General features: G+C 34.9%; 1 long non-coding RNA gene across 1 annotated transcript; it reads left to right on the top strand.

Moving 5' to 3' along the window:
* The first annotated feature begins 215 nt into the window (after positions 1 to 215).
* Positions 216 to 24735, top strand: LOC134474198 (uncharacterized). The gene is made up of 5 exons (XR_010044866.1): positions 216 to 356; positions 826 to 886; positions 13686 to 13729; positions 18424 to 18524; positions 21293 to 24735. It is a non-coding gene; the product is annotated as an uncharacterized LOC134474198 (long non-coding RNA).
* The last annotated feature ends 1176 nt before the right edge of the window (positions 24736 to 25911 follow it).

Genomic DNA, 25911 nt, shown 5'->3' with positions numbered 1-25911 from the left:
AAAAGTGAGGACTTTGTTCAAAGATCAGGAAAAAATGTTTACAAAGCAAGTAAAATAAAACAATTTTTCTTTTGTGATTAGCCCATCTTTAAGTTTGTCATTTAATGTCACTAGAGGATAACGGACACCTGAAAATCTAAATTCTTTTCGTGGATTTTGTCGTACATCTCTGTGTTCTGCAATGCCTTTTTTAAATGCAAATGTAAGAACATCCTCCGAGTGATGCACGCGTGCTCCGTGACTCACGTGGGTGTAATTCTTTCTTGCAGAAACAGCACAGACCCAACACAGATGTTTTCATTTTACCTCTTGAGGTGGACACATTTTATCACCTCTCCTGCTTACTGATCTGTAAGGTAGGATTGAAAGGAAATAGATCTCTGGACTTGTTCCTGTCTTTGTATTCCTTGTGCATTGTTTCTATGTAAGATCATGTTGCACATGTTTGCTCTGCTCCTATATTTAAACACGAAACCCATAAACATCATTTATAGAATATGCATTAAAATACTGTTATGGCTTGTGTCTAGCTGTCACCCAATGTCTTATATATTCCTAGGTGGGGCCTTTTGGGGCTGGCTGGATGTAGGTTGCTTGATATTGGGTTAAGGGTTTGTGATTACTGAATGGGTTTAGCGTTATTCTGGCCGTGGTTCCCCTAGGTGTGGAGGAACCGATCAGTAGATTTATAGCTGGGATGGAACAGAAAAAGAGAGAGGGGAGGCAGACTGGCTTCTGACTGCTGCCTGCTGCCTCCTGCCCTATGCCAGGGACTATTTCTCATGTGTGAAACCTCTTTTTCATGCTGTCCTACCTCTGAGCCAGCTGACTATGGACTGAAACCTCTGCAAACTGTGAGCTGAAACAGACCTTTCCTCACTAACATGTGAGTATCAGGTGTTTTGTCTCAGTAATGAGAAAAGTGACTAAGGTAAGTGTAAAATTAGGAATTCCACAAAGATGGCAGTAAAGCATTAGCTGGATCCATTCTAGGTCCAGGTTTCTATACTCCTAACCTGTCTTCATACTCATGAGAACATCCCTGTAAATAGAAAGAGCAAATTTATCTCATATTAATATATTTCATGAAAAATAATTGCTTTCTGATAAGACGTGTCCTTATTTTGCATTTTGTGAAATGAATTGTTGTCTACTTTATTAGAAGGCAGCTGGATCCTCTAATCTACTTCTCCGTTCAGTCTGCTGTAATATGTTGTTTTGAAAGTGGTCCCCCCACAAATTGCTCCCTTGAAAGAAATATGCATTGGAACAAATAACTGTATTTTAAAAACTTGTGGAAAGTTGAATTTGAAGTTACACTAAAACTCATTAAGTGGCAGTCTGTTGTAAGTTAATTGTTTGATGCAACCTGATATGCTAAAAAACGTTTTTACTCTCCTGAATTTCAATTTAATGGTCTGTACTGTACTTTCAATAGACTTTTACTTAATTTTGTAACACAATACATTGCTCATTAGAAAATTCTGGCTCAGTGAATTATGCAATATTATAATTTTTGACACACTTCATTGTTCAGCAAGACAAAAATAATATTTATTAATATCAGTTCACTCATCAGAAGCTGTCAAGCTCACAGTGACTGATAGCAAGTTTCCAAAACTTATAATAATTTTCATTTAAAACTCCAATTTTATCGTTTGCAACAAATCCTGTCAATTGTTTCCCTTGAAATGACAGGTGAAGAAGTCCTTTCATTTTAGAGAAACTATCTGCCAAGTACATCTGGGTACATATGATCTGTCAATTATTTTTCAGATAAAAGTCCTATCCCCTGGTATTTCAGGTGCTAGTTCAGCTGGCAATTCAAACAGGGACACTGATCTCCTGTCTTCACATGACCTTCACAGACGGATAGATACGACAAGTGATTTAATACCCCCCCCCCGCCTTGCCACATAGAGTATTGAAAACACATGACACAAGAATATAAAATTAACAATATTTAGTTATATTACATTGTTAAATTGAAATTTATGTTTAAAATTACTTTTTGTTTATGGATAAAGAATAGAATGACTCCTAACGTATTTAGGCACTCCTGCTTTGATTTGTTTTAAGGTGCCAGTAGTTTTTACAAGAGTCAACACAGGAAGAATGAGAAACGACATTTACATTAATAAAACTTTTTTAGCATTGTGTGTGAGTCCTCCACATGGATTTTTGGAATGGATGGGCCACTCAGTGGGAATTTCACATGGGCAGGTGAGATTCAAGGCTTTACTCTGCTACTTGGTAGAAATTTGCCTCTAAGCTGTCAGCTCTATTCTCTGAACCACAATTTTATCCTCTTTTAAGTGAGTGGAATAACACAGCCTCTACCATCAACACTTAGACTCTAATAAGAAAAAGAAATCCTGCCTGAGTATTTTGGAACTACCACAACCTCCACATTTGACTGTTTGCTTACAATCACTAAAGTTTTCTTTTATTTAATATTAATTGTATTTGCAAGGGAAGTTCAAAATATGCAGGAAATATTTAAATTTAGAAATAATTTCTTACAGTAAAAGACACATTGACATTAACCCACTCAAAATACTCCCTCTGGCTTCAAACCCATTTATGTCTGAAAGCAGTTCTGAAAGTTCTCTTTATGAGATAAATAGAGAATACAGTGAATGTAACTGTCAGATGTCATCCTAAAGAAAGGCAATTTCCTAAAGACCCTACATTGTGCACTCATAAACTTGGTTCACTGGTTTTACCACCAAGAAATTTCTGACTCCTGCAAATGATAATGATCAAGAAAGGTAAATTTTGGAATTTATTCAGGACATCGAAGCAGCTGTAACAATACAAGTAAAGAAACTCATAAAAGAAAATGTCTAGAACTGCTTCAGAAAGCGGCATGGATGATGGAACAGATGTGCTGTAAGAGAGATAGAATTTGAAGGGATTAATGATAATATGCTTTTACTGTAACTTTTGAAACTTAAAACATTTTCTGTATTTTTCAATCACACCACCTAGATTTTTCTATGGAATATGGCTAATTCCTGGTATTTGTCACTTTTATACTTGCCATGGCTTCTGTGCTCACCATGATTCGTTGTTCGTACTACTAAAAGCTAGCGCTTGAACAGAAACATGTGAACTTTTCCCCAGTATTCCAGTACTTTTTCTAAAATTTGGAGCTGATATTGAAGGAAAAGGTGGATGAAGTTGGTTTGAAAAAAAGACTTAAAGCATTTTTCATTCCTAAAATCACTGAAGAGGAACCCCTTCAAAATCTATAAGCAATCATTGCAAGATTAGTCCTATCTGGGAAGACGATAGTGAGCTTATATAAGATTTGTAAATGTTATTTTTGAAGAAGGAATAACACGCAGACATCAGATGGCTAATCTCCAAGTTTATATGAAAAGAAATAGTGCAAAACCAAAATGTACTGGAGTGCTTGATAAGAGACCTCTTGGACTTTTGATTTGGTTTTCCTCTAAGATTTTGTGTGATTTCATCAAAGACAAGTCTGGAATTAATTTATTACCAGCTAGTTGCTCATGAGCAATAGTTCCTTTTTTTTCTAAAAAGTACCCCACTTTACTCATTAACTATTGAGCAAAAACAAGTTTTTAAAGACTTGTAAATCCACAAATGACTGTGAAATATGACAAACTGAAAAGTCACTGGGACTAGAGTATCAAATGCAGCACATGTATAATCACTGGCAGGTTGTAGCTTTTATATTATTTAGGTTCACAATGAATCCCTGGCATTTTACGAACACTTTTCCAAGAATTGTTAAGTACAAACCTTGCTACTATAATGTACTTTGCTGGGAATAGTATCTCCTTTCTTCAACTCCAGCCTCCTCTGCCACCATTCATATGGCCTTATACCACCTCCATCTCAGTTATTATGAATTGAAATTGCATTAATGCTACATGGAACATGCAGTACCTTCTAGGATAAGACATTTCATTATTTTTATGCACTAAAAATACCAATTAAATAAAGCTATCTTACCATTTAAATTTCTTTAGTATTTATTGTCAAATCCTTTGATTGTATTTGTATACAAAATGTATGCTTCAATTTTACATCTGTATCTATATCTATATATTATCTTGTGACATAGAAAATTAGAGATCTGAAATTGGTTTTGAAGATAGTCAATCTCACCCTTATTGTTGAGATTTTATTGTAGGTCCTGGTTGTATTTTAAAGGTTTTGATTGTATTTCTTTTAAATCTTACAAGAAGATATCAAGGGTAAGTCATTAAGTAGGATTCAAATTATTCATATTTATTATTTAAAGAATTTTCAAGAGGCTCATGGTGATGTTGTCCTCTCCTAGAATCAGAAACAAAGCCAAGCTAGCATGTGCGTAGACAATGATCACTCATGCTCACTGAAAGAAGCTATTTTCAAGATATGAAACTTTGTGCAGAAATGATACACAATATCATTTACTGTTTAATACATATAGTTGCTTTATTTTCCAGAGGAATATAAGGTCTTTGAGGGTAAGTTTTTTTTTTTTTTTCATTCACCTGTCTGGTAGAACACTGTTCAATGCTTGCATTAAGGGCACAATTTTAAAAATTAGTGATATGTAGGCAAACAAGGGTGTAGCTCAGGGGCATAGTACCTACCTAGCATGCACAAGGATCTATTTGATCCTCAGATCTCCCCAAGAATAAAGGAAATTTATGGTGGATAAAAGCACAATAAGATCATAAAAGCCCTACAGGGTATATGAGTGTGTGGTGAACTTTAGTAAAAAAGATTTTTAATCAGAAAGATGCCCAACTTCTTAACCTTGCTTTGACATGCTTATGTGACATGGCATGAGAATTGAAAGGTTTAACTATAGAAATTAGCTTGTGAGCTCTAGCTTTATGAGTTTTACAAATTAAGTATAGAATCAGTTAGCCTAAGGGTAAAGTCATAGGTAATTTCCAGTAAAGAGGAAAAGGGACCTTCCTTATTATACTGGATCTAGAGCTAATTTTAGCAGCAAGATCAGAATTCTCAGAATTCTTGTTGAGATATTCTTTTGCTTTTAGGGTTTTATTTGATTCTTTACTTTTTGAGTCTACACAACACCGGGAAAAAAACCTGGAAAAGTCAAATCTCTTTAGATTTCCATGTCCGGGGTCTACTTTCCTGTTCTCCTGTAGAGTACCTAAAGCCTGAATAAAAGATACCAAGAGGTTATGCATATTCTGGAATGAAGACAATGATTTCTACTTTCTCTGTAGTTTGAAATAGAATGTATATTATTATTAGTTGATTAGTACGGAGTTTCTTGTGCTTCATAACACAGAATGCCCAAATCACTAATAGGTATTTTGTATCTTATTCTGAGAACAGAAATCAGATGAAACTAAAGTGTGGGAAAAAATTGGTCATTATCTTGCAACTCTCTTCATGTGACCAGACACTCTGAAGCTTACATAAGGAATATGATTTTTCTCTTTCTATAAATCCAGGACTGTAGAACTAGGCTGATTGGCCTCTCAAATTAATCTTATTTGTAGAAAGGACAATGAGGCATAGATACAAAGGCATCCATCCCATACTACTCAATAAAGATTTAATAATTTTTCAAAGAACAAGTTGCTGATGGTATTTACTATCATTTTTGTAGTTAACAGAATAAGAAAAACTACATATTAAGCAGATTGTTCTTAACAACTAAAGGGTGGTCTAGAAAGTAAATTTTATTGGTTCTTAACAGGAAATACAGTTTCCTAATGCAAGTGAAAGAAAAAAAAAAGAAAGATTTAGTGATAGATTCAGCTGTGCAAATACTTTCATGTGAAATTAACTAGTCACTTGATATTTAACAGATTATAAATATGCACCTTTTAATAGGCCAATGTATTTTTGTATGAGTTGGAGAAATTTATCAATATGCTTCAGAGGAATACATATATAACACACATTTACTGCCACTAGTATTTCCCTGATATGGCTGCTTCAGAAATTATAGGGAAAGAAATTAAAGTGCTTTAAATTGAGAATAATTAAAGAAATGCATGTAATCAAGTCGAGGCAGTCAAGTGACTTCAACAATTTAGGAAAGACCCTATCACACATGCAATACGAGATTATGCATTTCATAGAATGCTTTGAAAACTGAAAAGCAGAATAAGTGAAAATATTGTATTTAAATGTTGAGAATCTAAATCCTGGAAGTAGTCTCAAAAAAACAAAAAAACAAAAAACAAACAAACAAAAAACAGATGTCAATGTTGCACATTTTCAATAAATTGGATAGATGGCAGTACTGTTAGAGCTTGTGTATAACTTTTGTGGACAGCTAAAATTATGATTTTCAAACTAAACTGAGATAGTCTTCAAATAATTCACCAATTTGTTTAGTCCTCCATTTAGTCTGAAATATGTACTCCATAAATTGTGTCCCCAAAATAGGCATGCGATTGTAGTGAGATGTATTTTTTATGTTACTGCTTTTCCAAAATTTAATTCAGTCAGACAAATATTTTGGAAAGGTTTTGTTGATTTTCCATCGTGCTTTTGCAAGTTCACAAGTCTCAGTGGCCTCAAAATTCAAACCATTCAAGTTTCTGGAGTTGTTTTCATCCAACACCTTGCAATGTGCACAGTCTCATGTCAAAAAACAGGATGAATTCATGTCTTATATCAAAATAAACTCCCTGAGATAATAGGAGTTCGGTTTAAATAAGAAAAATTATAATTTTCCAAATTTTCCTTTAATTTCATTCTCTAACTCATAGAACCATGAACCAATTTGAATGTTTAGTTTCCCTTCTGGTTTGATTTCTTTCATGCCAAGTGATTCCCAAGGGAGCATTTCACCTGGTGCTATAATGGGAAACTTGGCAGACCTTAATATATCACAGCAATGTTTTTCTCAATTATGTATTTTTTCTTTGTGTTTCTTGGACATATTTCAGATGGCCTTGACCATTAAGTTTCTGTAAATGAATATTCTTCTGAAAGCTGCTTTAAAAATATCCTTGTACAGCAATTTAATAGCATAATAGAATTTATTAACAAGATAGGCAAAATTACTGGTCATTTAGTGTATAAAGATATTAGTAGAGATGAAGCTAGGTGAAATTATTTGATGCACAGTTAAAACAATTAGCTATTTCCTTGTCTGTCCACTTTTTAATAAATTGTTGAAGGAGTTTGAAAAGTGGAGTGCGATGTTTTTTTCAAAGACAGAAGGATAAAGCAAAAAAGTTTAAAGTACTGTGACAGGTTAATGCGAGTTTTGGGCTTAGTTATTTTATAAATTATCTGTCTTACTGTGTCATTCTTTCACTCTAGAACTGTTCTTTTACTTTTTTACCCATTCTGTGAAAATATTTTGGCTAGCCATTGTATATCAGAGTGCATCCAAATTTAGGGAGGAAAAGAGACAAAGAAGCAAGAAAAATAAAGTAGGTTATGCCAAGTACCAAGAGAAAATTCATGCACATTATGGAAATGCAGAGAGATGATAATTAACTCAAACTTAAGCATACAGAATGCTTCCTTGCAAGAGTGACAGATACTCTGAATTTTAATGTCTGAAAGACATTTAGGATATGTGGAATCTGTTAGCATGGAAGAATGTTTTATCACATGTAGAAATTGAATGAACAATGAATATTTTATCAATGGAAAGGAAGGGCATGCTTCAAAATATTTCTTTACACCCTTTTAGCTGTCAATAATGAGTTTCATATGATCTAAATATTCTTCAAATTTTCTTGACTATATATATATATATATATATATATATATATATATATATATGTCAGAATTAAATTCATACTTAAAATTGTGTGGTTTTTCTGTCTTTGAAGAGAGCACGCAAGACATTGTTAGCTGAAAAATAATTTTACATTATTCTGTACAGAGATTGGTTTGTAGTTGAAAGGAAAGGCTGAAACTTCTACTTACAAATTCTTTAGTAGTGTTAAATTTTCAGGATACGTATTTATTTCTTTTAAGTTAATTAATGCATAAGTTTGTTAACAGGAATTGAACTCAGAGCCTTGCATTTGCCAGGCAGGCACTACCCTGACGAACTACCCCCCTTGCTCTGTCTGTGATTTTTAAACAGTAAATTTTCTTAAAATCATTGAAAATTCATTAAAACATTGAAAAAATAAACATAGATGTTTGAGCCATGGCAAGCTAAGTAGTTAGTACAGCAAAACAAGGACATCTGGGAGATACAGAAGCCTTCCAAAAAGAGGTTAAACCATTTAAATAGGTGAGTAAAAATTTTTGAAATCATGAAAGCTATTGTTTTATTTCATTACCTTGGGTTTTGTGATTTCAGACCTTGGTATGGCCATCAACTTTAAACAGTACTGCTTAACACAGAAATGTCTGACTTTCAAAGAAAATCAGTAGGGATGAACATTCATATGGTTTCATATGAAGAAGAGCAAAGAAAAAGTAACAAATCAGTGAATCATATGTTTGGTGGAGGACATGGGGCTGTTGCAAGGATCTGATTTAAAGGATTCGACCTAATTTTGTATAAACATCAAAGATAGCATGACTACATTGACTGCTGATTAACACAGGACATGTTAGAAAATACAGTGAAACACTTTTTACATCCATAAGACAACATAGTAAGTTCGCATTCTAATAGTTTGTGCTAATGAAGAGAAGAGAAACAATAGTAATTATCTCAAATTTTAATACCCACTTTAAAATTATTTTCTTTCTTGTATTTCATTTATAAAAAATTTGCAACTAATAACACTTGTTTGTTTGATCATTTTTTCTTGCCTAAATCTTGCAACCTAAACAATACTTCTAAGATAACAATATGCAATATATTAATTAGGTGTTAATATATTGTTAAGATGTTTGGTTACTTTTTTTAAAATTAGAGTTAAAACAAGTATTTGTATTCTATGATTTTAGAAGAGAAATGCTGGGCTAGAAATGGTTTTTAAGTCTTTTCATTGTGACAAGATTCCTCAAAACTGAATAAGATCAAATAATCCAATTTCCTTTTAGTCCCATATGGTGCTTATTTTTAGCATTTCACTTAAAATAGGTAGTTTTTTTAAAGTATAGCAAATCTTCCATTATTTTGAAATTCTGACTTTCTCATGCTTACCATGTACTTAGTGCCACTCTCAGTAAAAGTCTAGGATACTACTGAAAGTTTTAAATAGAGCTAAAACCTATTTTCAGTTAATTCAAAAATAAACTCATAACATGGTTTTATTCTTCTTAGATGCTATAACTTCTCAATCTTCACTCTTTTGTGAAACTGAAGTTGTAAATCAGAGATAAGTGATGTGTATATTTATAATTTTATGAACATGCTATAAAATCAATTGGCCTTCAGGCACAATTTTGTCATTTAGAGGATGCTACTACACAAATAACCATAGATGCATTTGGAATATTCCCAAACTTACCATGGTGCTGTCTATAAGCATATAAAATTTTTGAAGAACTACTGATAAATGAAAGTTCATTCAGCTTGCTTTCCTTAGAACCCTTCTCTTTCCTTGGTTTGGATTTATTGTTTCACACCAATATTTATTGACAGCAAGTAATAAATAGAAAGGAGAAAGTAGAAGATCCCTAGAAATAAGTAGTATAATATCATGTTTTTCTCGGTCCATTTCTTTCCTAAGAGTTTCCAAAATTCTTCTAAGTCGTGAATAATTGGCCACTTTAGCTCAGCATTGAATTGTATTTGATTGAAAAATGGAGTAGGATATTAGCAAAAAGCATAACTAATAAGATTTCCACGGTCACACAATGTTAAACCATTTCATTTTCCAGAAGTTCTAGACACAAAGCAATTGCACACACATTGCTAGGTGTAGCCCGTGGCTTAAGTTACATATGTCACTGGGCTAAAGCCCTTTGAGGGTATTACATGTACGTACACTGTAGTGCTGCTTTGCTAGGGTAGAGGATTTCATCATATGATCAGCAACCTGAGTACCCTTGCGTTGAATTTGAAAAATGTTAGTTTGTCAAAGTAATTGCTATACTCTGCAAATTATGTGATCCAAATCTTATTTTCTCTGAATTTTTCTCCTTAGATGTATGTGAAACACATACTTTTATCATGGTGCTCATTGAGAAAGCAACATGTCTCTAATTTAAATAATGTCATTAAATTGTAATGGAAGAGTATATTCTGAAAATCATTCACTGATCCCTCCTGAATACTGTACAAAGCTACAAGAAACATAGTTATGAATGTCAGGTTCAAGATCATTTGCTTTGTCCCTTTACTTTATTCACATGCTTGCACAACCTTATCAGTTGAATCTGTTTTCTAAAAAAAAGCATGTGTTTATTAAAACCTTTTCTATCTGTGAAACACTACTAAGTTCAATGGAGAAATCAAAGGAGCACAAAACATGGTCTTATAGACCAAAAAATTATGTGTTAGCATGAGGGAAATCATAAACTAATAAAAATTCTAGAAGGGTTTTCATTCTTTCAGGTTTGTGACTATTCCCCTGTGCACAACATACTTATTAATATATGAGTTTTTCATCCTTTTCTCCAATGATATGGAGATATATATATATATATATATATATATATTTGCATAATAACATTTCCACATCATATACACAATTATTGAAAACAATGTGGTAATGGATTGAGTATTTCAATTTATTTTGTACATATTGTATTTAGTTGTGCCACTCATGATTGAAACAAGAATGGATATACTCTTTGTATCTCTTGAACTCTTTTATTTTATATTCTATTGCCGTGTGCATCTAAGAATAGGGTTCTCTGTGAGCCAGAATTATGCCATGTAAATATTTCTGAGGATAGGCCAGTCTGAAATCCTCTCTGGAATTCTAGAGTCCTTTTTTATACTCTAGAGCTAAACATCAACAACACATGGACTGCCAGTGAAGAATTAGTTCTGGAGGGAAATAATCCTTTCGAATAGCCTAAGAAGTTAGAATTTTTCTTTTGGGTAATTTTGACAATGTATGAAGAAGTCCAGAAAGGAAATTCAAATGGGAGATGCAGAAGAAAATTAATATTCTAGAAATGATTTCTGGAATATTGTCAAAAGAAATAGAGACTTCAGCACGCTGGAAAGAGCCACCACCTCCTTCCTCTTTGTTTTGTGGGCCTCTCTGTGCACAGACTGAGCTTATTGCAGGCTGTCAATTTGTCAACTAAAATATTGTAAAATATTAGTTCTTGATGTATTAAAAGCACCATATAAATGATAAATGAAAAGGTATAGAAAATACAGTGTTTTCCTCCAGTAGCTGAAAACTGATCTTAGCACTGAATTAGGATTTTATTCTAAAAAATAGCACACTCATATCACATATCTTTAAAGGACATTGAGAGAATCATCATCAATAGCATTTCATATGATTATGGAGATAGCCAAAACTAAGGCTTTGGTTCTAGTAACAAATTTGCTATAAATATTTTATGCCTTACTCTTTTAACCTGTTGCCCTATTCATTAAACACCAAACTTCCCTTATTTAAGAGAAACACCCAGTTTTTATGCAGTGTACTATTTCCAGTAGAAAACATAGTAGTCACTCAATAAATAGGCAAGGGAAGAATAAAAAGTGTCCATTAGGATTTGAACTGCTAGGTGACTACATAATTTAAATATATATTAAATTAACTTTTAAAAATTATAATCAATGGAATAATATTTGCTGTAGAATAAAGACTCCATTTCTTAAAAAAAAAAAGCAGAGTGGATAGGTAAATATGATGATAAAACTTGAAGAATTTCTACAATTTACCTTTCAGTCTAAAAGAGCAAATGACTTAAGCCAGGAGTGGTGGTGTGTATCTGTAGTCTGCCTGTAGTCCCATCTACTTAGAAGGCTAAGTTGGGAAGATTCCTTGAGTTCTAGACTTGGAGATGAGCCTGAACAAAATTAGAACTGGTCTAAAAAATAACAAATGACCCTTTAAATTAATCAGATTCATCCTAAATGTCTTAAGCTAATAAACTTCAAATGAGTCTACAGCAATAGATTTTCTAGAAAATTGTTGTTGCTATAGATGAAATTAAATGGATGATTTTTATATATCTGTTGAGTGATGAAAAAAATATTAAACTACATCATATGAAATCTGAGTTCTAGCTTTCGTAATGTTTAAAACTAATTTAAAACCGTTGACATGTCTATGTTGATTTCCTCATCTATGAAACAGCTAATCTTTCCAGAGAATAACCACTGGGCCTTCATAACTAGAAGCACTTTAAATATACTATCTCATTTAATCTGACCAATAGCCACTAAGTATGACTGCTTCTTAATGAGAAATTTCAGCTAAATTATTTTTGCTCTTTCTGAAGTCTCTTCTGGCTTCAGAGTTTCAATTTATTCACATCACCGTGTTTATTTCCCCATGGAACAGAGAATACCTTGCAATAGAAAATATTGGTAGCTGACCAGGCAAGGAATCTGGAGTCCTTTCGTCACCTGCCTTGTCGTATTAATGGTGCGTGAATATTGAAATGAAATTTTGATGTATAACCTAGATTTCCCAGTTTTTGGCAAGAGAGTTGCATATTAGTACATGAAGTATGACTCCTATCTGTAATAATAGAATCACTGAGGGAATGTGAGTTAATTGGAATATTGCTGCAAAAGATTGGGCAATAGCCCATTAAATGTCACAGCTTCAACAAACACAGATTGTGGGAAAATGCTAGTTTCGGGAAATATATTCACACGATCTTGCTATGGGACAACACAGAACTTCTGTCACTAGTGTGACTTCCCAAGATGATTGTTACTGTGGGGCCTGAAGTAATAGAGGTATTAACCATAAAAATACAAAGTAATAATCAGTGTACCTCTTTTTCCATTTACACAAAGATGTAAATGAGATGATTCAAACCAAATGGCTAAATACTCATAATGCAATAATTTATATGCACGCAATATATTTGAGAAAATATGTTTGTTCTAATCAACCATCATGGTTTGTGTTTTCAATGCAAAATATTTTCCAGGCAGTTTAGTTTAAAAAGAAAGAATTTCTCTCTCTCTCTCTCTCTCTCTCTCTCTCTCTCTCTCTCTCTCTCTCCCTCCTGTGTGTGTGTGTGTGTGTGTGTGTGTGTGTGTGTGTGTGTGTGTTTAGTAAACGGTCATTCATCTCTATAAGGCAATTAGGAACAAAGGAAATGTTTAAGTAGAGATAAGTAAGATAATTTGTTTATGTATAAAGGGAAAAGGGGAAAGAAATTCTTATTTAATAAAGGCTTGAAAACAAGCATGTTTCCTGTTACTGGTAATTATTGCCTAACTTGACAAGCTAGCAAAGCAGTTATTGAAAAACGTTTGAGAAAATACAGTATCACTTTACCACTATTAGCCTATAGCTGCCTGCATGAATAGTCATTGCTCTTCATCAGTGGTTTTGCTATGTCTCTCCTCGGACGAGAGACAAACTGTGTGTACCAAATTCTGGGAACAGAGCAGCTCAGTTATCATCTAGACTAATTTGAATCCCACAGGACCATACCACACTTAAATGATTGATATTGATTCAAGAAATAGACTTCAAATGAGCTGGTAGAGCAGACACAAAATTAATCTCTGTTGGAATGTGAGTGAAATGCAAATGAGTGAAACAGGTCAAAGGCTCTGCTAATGATGACAGAATCAGCAAGATTCACGGTCATTTTTAGTATTTGCTTCAGCAATTAATGACAGAATCTTCTATTTGCAGAATGGATGAAGAAGCATTGTGAAAACAAGTTGTGGAGAACAGAGGTAAGGAAAGTGCCTTGGAAGGAAAGGTATTCAGTAGCAGGAGAGTACTTGATTGTGAAATATCGAAGTCCAGTGCAAACACACCAAACCCTTCTAGAAGTAGTGACATTGAATTCAAGTTTTCCACTTATTTCAGCATGTTGTACTTCAAATATAGTTCTTTTTATGTTATGCATTTTTATCAGAGACAGATGTGGTGGAGAAACTGTACCTATGGAAAAATATTACATTTTTCAATCAGTTTGTAAAGGCTGAGGGGCTACTTAAACTCAAGAAAGTAAGTAAAAGAATAAGAAAAATGGGAAAATATCGAAGAAAACCTAGAACAATAGTAAAGAGATTATCTACATATTCTCAAGAGAATCAGAAGAGGACAAAAACAAGTTATTTTATATTTGACTTTTTGGTTACTTTGCATGAGAAGGAGTCCTGAAATTTGAATATCTAAGATTTGAGGACATGTGGCTTTATGTGTTCTGAGTAGTAGGACTATGAGGGAGAAATGGAACCACATCTCATGATTCAGCCCTGTGTCACCACTATCGTGGTGGTGCCAGGGAAGAAGGTTCTGTGTGGGGCTTTTGACACCGTAACAGGGGGATGGACCAAAGTATTTTAATAGTTGGCTGAATAGCACCTATTAATACTGTATAGGTCAAAGCCATAATTGTCTTGTCAATGACAAGTAAAGAGTCTAGCTTTTTAGTTGTTATAAGGTTAAATTTTCAGTAGTATATCCAGAATGAGTGTGTGGAGATAGCGATTGTATTTTCTTAAATACAATAATTACATGCTCAGAGTGCATTTCTTAATGTTTTAATCATCAGTGATAATACTTGAGTGTTAGCTTTTCTTCACTGTAATAAAAGATGTGAGATAATAAACTCACAAAGAAAAAAATGTTTATTTTGGCTCATGATTTTAGAGGTTTCAGTCCACAGTTGTTTGGCTTTTAGGTCTTCAGCGAAGCAGTGTGTCATGACACAAGTATGTGGTAGAGGCAAGTCTTCAGCTTTTTAGTTGTCAGGAAGCCAGAGAAAGAGAGAGAGAGAGGCACAGACAGACAGACACAGACAGAAAGACAGAGACAGAGATTTGGAGAACAAATTAAGCCCTCCAAACACATAACCCCAAATATATCCTTCCTCTAACTAGTTACTACTTCCTAAAGTTTTTTTCTACATCTCAGTAGTCTACTAATTTGTTAATCCATAAATGAATTAATTAACTCATGAGGTCAGGGCCTTCGTGATCCAATCACCTGACAGCTCTATGTCTGGACACAATTGCACTGGGGACCAGGCTTCAGGTATGTAAGCTCCTGAGAAAACTTTATGACACAAACCAAAACAACACATTTTTAGGTTATCAGAACTATTCTAAAGGTGATGAGTGTTTTAGAACAGACCATAATTAAGTTCTCACTTGTACATGTTACTAGGACTGGTTCAACTTTTGGTTTAGGAGTCTCATAAAAAGCCAATCACTTATTTAAAACGACTCTCCAACTGTCAGAAGTTAATAACACAACACTGCAACTGACTCAGATGCATTGTTGGCCTGCTCTTAATTAGAAACCAAAAGTGTATGGACCAGTGGAGGTATTAGTGTCAAAGGGTTCTAAGGTGGGAATGATTCTGAGTTGAATTTCTCTTGGTGTCACGGAACTTTGGACTAGAAACATTTACTAATCAGAAGATACTAGAAAGAGTGTCTGGGCCTGTGTTACTGATAAGAATTCTCTAATGCTTGTCTATAAAATCCAAATCAGGAAATATGTGCTACTTCAAACTGATTGCCAATGTTTAGGATGAGAGCATATGCAGAAAACCTAGAGAAAACCCAGGGAGTGCAATGGATAATTTCACTGCTTTTGAACACAGTTTTGAGGCCATAAAAAGGGATTTAGGTTGAACCCTTAGAATCTCTTCTTGAGAGCTGCAAACGACTCTGCTTATTACTCAGATTCCAGTGATCTTATGTTTTCTTGATGGACACAGTGAATAAACTCTGAAATACCAATACAGTTTGGTGCTATCATTTATAAAGTGATGTGTCGCACCATAATAATACTGAGTATCTTTCATATCATGAGTATCTTTCAACGTGCTTTACTTACTTAAAGGAATAAACCTAAAAAGCCAGAAAATTATATGTTTTTTAAACTGTAAACTTGTGGGAAAAGCAGAACTTAAAAGGATCAGTGGTTGCAAAAATTTGAGGAGTCAGTCATAGAAACATGAATAGACTGAAATCAAGGCATTTTAAAGCAATAAAAATATTTTGTTTAATACTATAGTAGTTTACACATCTCCCAATACATCTGTCAATACTCGCGGTATCTATAACATGAATAATGAGCCCTATGTAACGTATGGACTTTGACAGTAATGTGTCAGTATTAATTCATGAATTATAATACTTCTGCTATGCTGGGCAAAGTTGAACATGCTGTAGGAATATCAGTGCTAGTTATGAAAATTTATGTGAGAAATTTCTCCACATTTTGTTAACCTTTGCTCTGATTTTAGCACTGTTTTAAAAAATTGTCTTAATTAAAATTACATTAAACAATAGGCTGATGAAATAGCTCAGTGATTCATGTTAGCACCTTTTCAACATGCTAAAGTTCGTATATTTTTGATATTATGAACAAAGGTAATTTCTTGATCACGTATCGCCTACCCTATCTGATGGCATTTGAATGAGATGATATTTCACATTGATTGTTTTGAATTCAGAGGTTCTGATATGAAACATACTACCTAAATAGTCTTGTGCAAGATACAAAGTTTTTTTTTTTAATTTTCACATTTATCTCGTGAGATATCCTTAATTTTAAATGAAATAACTTATTTGAAATCTCTAGAATAATTCTTGGTACCTGAGCTCCAAAATATTTTTGTCATGAAATAGTTGAAGAAATTAAAGTTGAACACAGTACACTTTTGGTATATATCTCTTTTCCTTTTCAAATATATTCACATGTATTTTAAATGTATGCACACCCCACATACACTTTTTGCTGTGAAGTTAATTTGTCACAAGTAAACTCAAATTTTATATGTTTAGATAAAATCCTTATTTGTTTTAAGTAATGGTTCATAAATTTAAGCTTAGTAACTGAAAACACTTTTTTTTTTTTTTTTTTTTAAGCGGTACCGGGGATCGAACTCATGACCGCCTGCTTGCAAGGCAGGTACTTATGCCGCTAAGCTAAATCCCCAGCCCCAAAACATCTTTTATTTTATTTTATTTTTTTTTAAATCGGTACCGGGGATTGAACCCAGGACCGCAAGCTTGCAAGGCAGGCGCTTATGCCACTGAGCTAAATCCCCTGCCCTGAAAACATTTTTTTTTTTTTTTTTTGGTTTGGATTGGATTGCATGCTGGAGTTAAATACAGCTCATACAATGTCACAGAAATGCTTAAAATATGAGTTATAGGATATGAGCATTTTGTTTTACTTTGTAAAACAGCTTTATTGAACCTATGATGCATCTAGGTATTTTGAAATGTACAATTCCGTAGTTTTAGTATAGATACAAAGTTACAAACTGTCGCCATAATCTGTTTCAAAACATTTTCATTTACACAATTTACCCAAACTCCTCTATAGCCAAAAAGAAATAATCATCAGTTTTTCATTTCTATAGGGTTATCTGTGGGGAACACTTCATTTAAACAAATTCATAAAATACACGATTTTTTTGGACTGGGTTTTAGCAAATTTTTACAAGATTCATTGTATTTCAGGATTCAGCAATGTTTAACACCTATTTATTGCCAAATAACTTCTCTTTATGGAAATAACACATTTGATTTATCATTCCTCATTTGATTGAATAGTTAATTAAGCATTTGGTTATTTCTACAATGTTTTTATGAATTTTGTATATATCAAATATTTTGTGTATAATGCATATATCATAGTAGTCTATTTTATAATGCATGCCATACTATACAATCCATAGAAACTCTTTCTTAAAATATCAAATAGGGATGGTAAGTGACCTACCAGAAATTCCTACAAGCTTCCAGCTAACATCTGTGCTCTGTATATGTTTCTGAGGATAAAATAGCCAATGTCTTGTAATAATCTGCTGTTTTCATATAATGCTAAAAACTTAAATTCACATTTTCTCATCCTTCCTCACAGTCAAATAGAAAAATGTAACCAAATTTTGGCCAACCAATGTGAATTGAAATGCTTAAAAAATCTAGGTCCTTGTACTGATTTGTGTCTAGATGTCTCCACAAAGACTCATGTGGTCATAGGTGGGGCTTTTTCAGAGGTGGCTGGATCTAGATTGTGTGATGCTGGGATTGGTTCATGGTGCAATGCTAGGATCAAGGATGCTAGAATTAAGGTTTTGGGTGCTACCATCCTGAATAGACAGGATAAGATAAAAGGGGCAGAAAGATATTGTTGAGGTTCTCTGCTTGCTTGCCCTTTTTTTTTTTTCCTCTCACCTGAACTGTTTATCTTCTGTGATGCTTATGTTTCCCACTACCCTGCCTTGGAGCCAGCTGATTATGCACTGAAACCTCTACAAACTGTGAGCTAAATAACCTCTCCTACTTTAACTTGTTGATATTGAGTATCTTGTTTCAGCAACTAGACAACTAACAAAGATAGTGCTGATCTTAAAGGAAAAAAAGAAGTAGTGAACTGATTCACTGTTTTTCTTCAGCTTTGTTGACTGGAATGTAGAGGTGAAGGTGAGAGCTGGAGTGGCCATGATGGACAAAACACTGAGACATTTGGTGAAATATGAAAATATGAGAGAGCAAGGTAGAGATATCGCCCTTCCTCCAAAAATAAAACAAAGTCACCATATCAGCTTAGAGTGGCTTAGTTTACATTCTTTTATTCTGAAACTTGGTGTGAAAGCAGCTGAAGCTCTATTTAATTAAGAAAATGCCACATCTACTGAAAAGGTTTTGTTCTCTGTGGAATGCTTTAATATGCAAAAGATGCTTTTTTGTTTGTTTCAAGTATATTCTGCTATAGAAAAAAAAAAAAAAGGTCTACAATTGAATTTTGTATATCACTATTCCTGAACATTTCATCTTTCTAGCTCCATTCTTTAGCAATAATTCTAAGACACTTTTTTCAAAAGAAAAATAATAGTCTGGCAAACGACTAAGACCCATGGAACAGACTGATTCCTCTCAAAATAAGGAGGCAGTTCAATTTTGAATTAGCTCATCTCAAAACCTCATTTATCTATTCAGCCCGTTAGTCATTACACTGAGATTACGCTGAATGGTAGGCTGTAGGCAGGGAGTGGGGTAATCAAGCACAGGTATTTTCTGAATGTTGACTGAGCTTGCTGTTGAATTAAATATATCTTCCTCATCTGCTCCTCAGCCAGGGTTTCCTTGTGTCATACCAGTGACACAAATAATTAAGAGACTACATGCGGACGTCATTCTTATAAAATTTCATCATGTTAACCTATTAATTTCAAGGGCTGGTTGTAAGGTTTGAATGCATCCTAAGAAGAGACAGATATGTTTATTGCCTTGGGTTATTTCTGGAATTCAGGGCATATTTGTAACCATACTTTAATGGCTGTTCTGAGGAGTAGAGAAAGGATGATACAAGAGCTCTCTCATTTTCTTCTCCTAAAATCCCTGAAGCATTCATTTCCTTCCCTTTTCTATGGCTTTGAACTTCAGACTGACACCAACCTGTGGACTGGTGACATTGTTCTTGGTTACACATGGCTCCTCTTTCTGCCATAGTCCCAAGGAAGAGGATGCTGGCAAGGACATTCTGAATGCAGGCTTATTTCTTTTGAACCACTTACTATTCTGCTTACTTGTAAATTCCTTTTGAATTTTGTCCTTTATTTTCCTGTGTTTCCTCCTTGAAAGCCTCTCTGTCAACAGTGTCAAATAATGTCATTTCCAATACATCATCCCTTTCAGGGCTCTATAGAAGAAACTAGGGCCAGAGATGGTTAACAACTGTTAAGCTGCAACCATTGAAAGTAAAGAAAGCCACTGGAAGGCCACTATGAAGGGGCTTTCACCGCGAGCTGAGCACAGTGTGAACAACTGCGAGCTCGCTGGAGCTCTTAATTACCCCACACAAAGACCAGTGTTTGTTCCTCATGTGCACAGGATTTACCCGCCTACTTTTCATTAGTGTTAACAGGGCCTGGCTCTGTAAATCCTCTTCCCCTGTGCCACAGCAATGGTGGAATAGATGCCAAGCGAGCTTTCTACTTTATGCTCTGTGATTGGTTTCACATGAAACAAACAAAAAAATTTCTCAGAGCTTGAGCCTCCTTATCCTCCACGTACCACACTTCAGGTGCTATTAAGCCTCACGAGATTTTTTCACTTGCCATTTTGAAGGGTTCAGAAATGGTGCATGCTCCTCCGCCTCATTTCACCCCTTTTCAAGCGGTTGAAAATCGCTTTCATTTTTTCCAACATTAGCTTGATATACTCTAGTATCCTTCATCTGATGAGATCAGTTTAAGAATCAGAAGCTGAAAATATGCAAAATACAAATTTTCCCTGTGTAGGTCTCACAAACACTGTTTCCTGCATGTCCCCCATGCACCAATGCCACTTAGCTTGAACCTACACTCTCACCGGACTTGATGGCATCTTACTGTCAGCCTCTTTCCCCCAAAATGTATTCGAATTCTTTTCAGGTTTCTCCCTCTCAGGATTTCTGGAGTCTCTAAATTCTCTCCCAAATATATCGCTTGCAGCTTCCTGAAAGATTGTTCACCAGTAGGTAGGAACTGGCCAAGCTTCCATTAGTAGCACACACCCTTGAGATGCATATTGGCCCCACATCATATTTTTATTACAATGTTTTCTTTTTTTAATGCTTGTCTTAAACTCTAAGATCCTTATGATGAATTTCTCGGCCAACTCTGACAGTAATATAGTGATACCAAGGACCTGAGTTTACTGGCAGCACCATGAAGGAAGGTTTTTGAAAAATCAGAGAGATGAGGCTGATCCCAGATTTGAATAAAAATATCTGTATTTTTGACATTCATGTTCAGATGTGACTGCCTAATTCCTAACTGCAGGGGTGCTAGAAATGATGAGAAATCATGCATCGTGGAGCATTTAGGGTGCCAGTTCCCTTGTCAGTTAGTAAAGTAACAGAGCTGTCTCTTTAGTAAAACAAATGAAATCCAGAGTGAATGTAAGCTATATTTCATATATGCATTTATATATATTCCATGTATATATGGAAAATACCCTCCAAGTCAAAATGGCATTTTCAAGATGAATTTTGATTAGAACTTACCATTCCAGATTAAATTTTTTGGACATCAAATCACAGCATAAAGCATTTAAAAATGATACCCATAATTTATACTTTTAGTGGATATTGTTATATATGCTATTATGGTTGATCTTTAAGAAGACCTTGACTTTCAGGGACTATTGCCTTATTACTAATAGTAAGATCAAACTATTTTCTTGAATACTTTTGATGAATCTGATGAACTTTTTTTTTTTTTTTGTCACAAAACTACATGTTTACCAACTTGATGCCTCTTTATTTTATTTATCTTCCAGTGTTTCCTGTTCTTCATCTCTGACTTCATTCCTGAGTTCCAGAAGGGTAGAATAAGTAAAAATATAATTAACTACAAGCAACAAGATTAAGAACAAAGAAGGAGAAAAATTAGATTCTTTCCTGGTGTCATAGCAATGGTTTCTTTCACTCAGCTGAAAATTTCATATGCAATACACTAGGTAGAAACAACTGTCTCTGTGGTGAAAAGGACTGGGTGCTTATGGACTGCAACAGACTGGCAGCATTGACAGCCCTGGATTTATGTTTACAAGGGCCAGTTTATCAGCCTGAGCTTTCCCTCAGAATCTCTTGGTGATCTAGTTCCTCATGTTTTGAGGTGAATTGTTCAAGCAAAAAAAAAAAAAAAAAAAAAAAAAAAAAAAAAAAAAAGAGAGAGAGAGTGAAAGAAAGAAAGTCTTATCTAATTTGAAGACTGAAGAAATCATTTGACTAGTTTTTCAAGGAATTCTGGATGTAGCTGGGCATCAGAGTGCTCAGTTATCTAAGCTTACCACAGTGCCATGATAATTGAAACAGAACAACTTTGCTGATGAGGTATGCAGTATTTGATAAACGTTCTGCAAGTAGAAGCCACACTAAAAAATGGAGTGAGACATGTGGGGAGGAGTCTCCAAGCCCATTCCATGTGGGAGGGTACAGAGTGTCATTTATTGATACTAATGCAGCCTGGTGGATTTAGAAGTCTTGGGAGACTCTAGCCATGAGGCAATCGGGCTGATTATGGAAAAGCGATAAATACCTTAACAGCATATGCATCTGAATTAGAAATGAAATAATTTGAAAGCCAATGCAGCATAGACTTTAAATTGCTTTTGGCCTACCAGCTTCATATACTGGCCCACTCGCATAATAATTAAGCCTGGGAGTTCAGTTCTTAGAGAGCAAAGCTATTACTCTTCCTAGACAGGCAGGAATCCTATAATACTTACATTCACGTAAGTCAGAAGAAAACAAAAAAGGATAAATTGAACGACATCTTGTGTTTTGAAAAGACTGATGCTTGTGAACTTGTGTGTGGGAGGAGGAGCCAACACTTTGCCAGCTTATAAATATAACTCCCTTTCCCCACAAGCTCCTTATTCATGTGCTGGATGATTAATGTCCAGGGCTACATCATTACACTCAGCAGCTACTGCAGACTTGGCTTGATTGAATGTGGACTCAGTGGTCATCGTTTTCCACACAGTGAGAAGCAACTTTGAATAGTAAAGTTTTGTCCTAAATGTCTGCCTTCTTTGAGCCCTTCACTGGGGGTTGCACCTGATAAGAGCTCTCACTCAGTGGTAGCTCTTGGATAACTAGAGTAGGCATCTAAAGCTCTACAGTTGTGGATGGACATGCTCAAGAGGTCTATCAAATCACTTGCTCTTTGGCTTTACTTATTTTTTTATTCTCCTTAAAAAGTTTATGAGTTGTGTTCACAGTAAGCAATGTAAAGTGAATGGATGATTCAATGCCACCCTCAAAATGATGAATGATTCTGTGGGAGTGAGGAGAGGGAAACATCACATACATAAATAATAAACAGAATAAAGGGAGGAATAAGAAAATGTTGAGATAAGAGATTAGTTCACTAAGTTGAAGAATACACGCTTGCAATTTCATTTTGAAACATAAGGTTGTGATATTACCCCTAAGTCATGTCACAGTGGTTTTATTTTCAGGAAGAACAAGCTACTAGAAAATAGAAAGGAAGAACAGAATCTATTAAAGACATTAAGTTCTGTCACATCTCCTGTGTAAAAGGGACACTTATCTGGGTTTAACATGGTGTTGCTTAAATTATGGTCCAAAGCTCTTGATCTCAGAAACTATTGTAACACGTATAAAGGAAGACATATCATACTTAACCTGAGTTTTGAACCCAAATTCAGAATTAACATTTGAAAAAATTAAATTAACATTTAAAAAACTCATGAGGACCTACTTGTATGTATTTCTTTTCTCCATCAGAAGCTTGAAAATCATCTTTACACCCACTAAAGTTTAAAACCAATGAGTGGGGAAGGAGAAAATGTCACTGGAAATCATTAATCAAGAGACTTGGAGAGGTTTGGAGATATTGCCTCTGGTTTCTATTGTATCTCCACATGCATGCATTTAATTAAGTGGGGAGCATTTATCAGAAAAGAATAGCGTAAGTGTCTTAGTTACTTTTTACTCACTGCTGAGACAAAACACCTAAAGCCCAAAGTTGGGAAAGGAAAGGTTTATTCCTTACAGTTTTCGGAGATTTCAGTCCATACTCAGTTGGCTCCAAGGCAGGGTGGCATGGCTGGGCAGCAGTTCATGGCAGCTCCAAACAGCAAGGCAGGAACTGGCAAAAGAGCAAGACACACTTTCTTCCTGCCATTACATTACATCCTGGTTCCACCCCTAGGTGGGGGTAGCACTGACACCATCAATCCAAGCACTAGACAATGAACCAATCACAAATGCACAATGCAAATGCATGAGGCCTGGGGGACACAGACATAAACCATGACAATAAGGAATGAAGAAGTTTGAAAAAGATGAGAAGCTATACAAATGTAGCATTTCCTCTTCCCTCAACTCTCACCCAGACATTCCAATTAGGGTAATCATTTTACAGTAGAGGTGGCAAATGCCTGGCGTTTGTGCTGCCTTTTGTACCTTCCATTCACTATAGTCATTGTTCATTCATAGATTACTATACTTTCCTGCTGAGCCCTGAAATTGTCTAGCAATTTGTTTGAACAGATTCCTTCATGTAACCACATTCATTCAATTGAAGTTACTATGGGTGATGAAACCTTCTTGCCAAAAAGTAATTAATTATGGACTCCTTAAAAGAAAGAAATGGAAGAAAAAATCAGTTCTCTTACACAAAGTGTCCTTTAAAGGATTTTTGAATGTAGTTGCTCTTTTTTTTTAGTTTCATGTATATGATGTTCTAAGACTAGTGTGGGATCCTGTTGTAAGAATTGTATTTCCTATAGAGAAAAGCCGAAATATTAGGAAAAGCTGAAGTTTGACAGACTATCAGGTTCTGAGTTGGAGTAGGATGGAGGTTTGTGGATAGTTTAGAGAGCTGTTCTTCTGGTGAGAGACATTTAGGCGAGGGGAGTGATCAACTGGAGTTTATGACACTGACACCAACCAGCTGAGTCACAACCTTGCTGGATGCCTTCCTAGCACCTTGGATGGAGGGGCTCAAATGCTTCATCTTCAGCCACATCATCTGTGGGATGAAGGAAGTGATGCCAGCTCCTCCCTCTATATGCTGTCCAGTGAATTAAGTGACATAATGCCTAGTGTCTGACCCATGGATGCTAGAAACTGTTGACTCATGAGAACAGAGCTGTATGTATTTCTTTTGTTTTTCTCTGTTAGAAGCCTGAAACACTGAAGGGTTAACAGGCATCGAGATAAATAATAATAAACAGACAAAATTAAATCACATGGTATTCTTTTTTGATTTTGTTTTGTTTTTGAGCCTAAGTCACATGCAGTCGCAATGTGTTCTCTTACAATAGCAAAGTACATAAGCAGTTAGAATATGAATCCAAGACTCTGAGATGCATACTGAGACCTTGGGATTATCCTAAAGGGTTTTAGATCAGATGGCTGTGACTAAGGCAGGTGACCCAGTGACAGCTTCAAACAAACTGCTGTGAAAGAGAGTTATGCATCTCTTTAACAGTACACTAAAAGGCAAATAAGCCACTGTAATTCTGCCTCTTTACCTCTCCGAGCATCAAGCATTTAGGAAACTGAAACTCTCTCATACTTCTCTTTAGAGGATCCTTGCTATCAATTTCCAGCTCTAGAATCTGCCGCAGTTCCTGATCTGCTCCAGTGAGCATCTACTGACTTCCTGCTCAGACGTTTTACGGAAGTAATGAACTGTGTATCAGAAAGAGTTGAAAACAAATATTGGAAGGTCGTTCTGTTGCTAAACTCTGATATATCAGGAAGCGTGAACTTTCACAGGGCATTTGAAGTACTGGCAGGCAGGAGGCAGTGGAGTAAATGCATTCATCTGTCACTGGAGAAAAGATGGGCTTAGCATCGCTGCTTGAAGGTTGACCATGGAAACACTCAGCCCTGATTAAATGGCCATAATTCCTCAAGGCTGTGCCATGGTGGTCAGGCCTGGGAAGCTGGGGTTTTAGAATAGAAACCATTGGAATTTATAATGTACTGTCATTCCATCAAAGAAAAAAAAAAGAGTTGGGTACCCCTAACTTCAAGCTACTAAATAATTATTTTAACATTTTCAATTGCTGATTTTCATGTCTTTTGATGGTTAAGTGAAAAATTCATATTTTTTTCTGCTTTAACAAATATCAAGGACAGCTTGTAAGCACTCTAATAGTAACATTTAATGTTTCTCTAAAATTCATAGCAACTTTGATAGTTTGGGTGTTAGTGTTATTTTAAAGTATGAATTGTAAGGTTGGGATAATTAAGTAAGCCTTAGTTTTACCCTTAAAATTTTACATGCTTGTCCAATAAAAACAAACAAATCACTGGTGATTGTACTTATTATCTTCCATGAGGGAGTTTTCTACAGATATACTGCACTTATTTCAGATCTTGCAAAAAATAAGGGGATGAGTATGTTACTTATCAG

The sequence above is a fragment of the Cavia porcellus genome, unplaced genomic scaffold (genome assembly GCF_034190915.1).
Source record: "Cavia porcellus strain 051 isolate PalLab524CR breed Dunkin Hartley unplaced genomic scaffold, mCavPor4.1 scaffold_31, whole genome shotgun sequence".
Lineage (NCBI taxonomy): Eukaryota > Metazoa > Chordata > Mammalia > Rodentia > Caviidae > Cavia > Cavia porcellus.
This window is presented reverse-complemented; position numbering and strand designations above follow the sequence as displayed.